Source organism: Eutrema salsugineum, unplaced genomic scaffold (genome assembly GCF_000478725.1).
Source record: "Eutrema salsugineum unplaced genomic scaffold, Eutsalg1_0 scaffold_4, whole genome shotgun sequence".
Classification (NCBI taxonomy): domain Eukaryota; kingdom Viridiplantae; phylum Streptophyta; class Magnoliopsida; order Brassicales; family Brassicaceae; genus Eutrema; species Eutrema salsugineum.
In genome coordinates this window covers 540,996-542,389 of record NW_006256686.1, presented here as the reverse complement: position 1 = coordinate 542,389, position 1,394 = coordinate 540,996, and the positions used below count along the sequence as shown (strand labels likewise).

General features: G+C 42.8%; 1 non-coding gene across 1 annotated transcript; it reads right to left on the bottom strand.

Moving 5' to 3' along the window:
* Window positions 1-205: 205 nt before the first annotated feature.
* On the bottom strand, window positions 206-312 carry LOC112084877. The gene has a single exon (XR_002898534.1). It is a non-coding gene; the product is annotated as a small nucleolar RNA R71 (small nucleolar RNA).
* Window positions 313-1,394: the final 1,082 nt, after the last annotated feature.

The following is a 1,394-nucleotide window of genomic DNA, read 5'->3' as shown; positions in this document are numbered from 1 at the left end:
GCATCTGGATCAGTTTGACAGAGTTTGTGATCTCACTAAGATCAATGGGGTATCTGAAGACAGCTTCAAACTGAGATTGTTCCCATTCAGCCTTGGAGATAAGGCACATCATTGGGAAAAGAACCTCCCAAGAGGATCCATCCACACATGGGAGCAATGCAAGATTGCCTTTCTATCCAAGTTCTTATCAAGCTCAAGGACTGCAAAGCTAAGGAACCATATTTCCAGCTTCACTCAACATTCTAATGAGACCTTTGGAGAAGCTTTGGACAGGTTTAGAAGCTACACAAATAAGTGTCCACATCATGGCTTTTCAGAAGCCTCTCTCCTTAGCACCTTGTATAGAGGAGCTGTTCCTAAGATCAGGATTCAGTTGGACATAACATCAAATGGAAATTTCTTGGCAAAAGAAATCAATGAAGCTATGGAACTTGTTGAGAACTTAGCCATGAGCCAAGACACTTATGGGGAAGATTATGATAGAAGCTATAGAGAAGAAGATTCTGGTAGACACCAAGGGCTGGAAGAGAAGATCAAAGTGCTGAATATCAAGCTTGACAAAGCCCTAGCTGCCACTCAAAAGCCTATAAACTATGTGAGTGAGGAAAAGAGATGCTTCACAAATACAAATGAAGAGGGTCTCACTCAAGAGGAGTTGCACTTCATCAAAACAAGTTCAATGGTTACAACAACTTCAATAAACACCAGAACTTGTCCTATAGGAGCAACAATGTGGCCAACCCCCAAGACCAAATATACCCTCCTCAAAGCTTTGTTCAACAGAATCAGTACCAAGGTAACTCCCAAGGTCAACAGGGTTTTCAGCAACCAGCGGTTCAGAATCAAGGGAATAGCTTCACAAATCAAGTCAGCCTACAACACAGGCCACCACCTCCTGGTTTTTCCCCACCACCTGTTCAACAAAGTCCTGATTTCAATGTTGTTCTCCAACAGCTCTTAATAGGACAACAAAAGATGGTATCCGACCTGGAGACACTAGGAGCTGAAATAAAGGCTATTAAAAAGAACAAGGGCATCTGAACTTTTGAACCACAAGTCTCTCTTCCTGGTAAAGCTCTTCAAAACTCAAAAGATTACTGCAATGCCATCTACTGCAATGATGACCATTCAGCTGCTGTGCAAGAAATAGAAGACCTTCTCTATGGTCAAGTGTCTAGTGAACCTGCACAAACTCATGTGGATGATAATGCCATTATAGAGGATTTCATGGGCTTCTTACACGAACTCAATGAGGACATTGAGAATGAAAGTGTGGGGGCGGCCGGTCCAGTTTTTTCTGTTCAGCAAGAGAATGCTTCAAGGTCTATTGCAACAACAAAGCTGCCACCTGGTCAAGCAAAGCCAACAGATAGTGCCTCCACCTCTGAATCAAC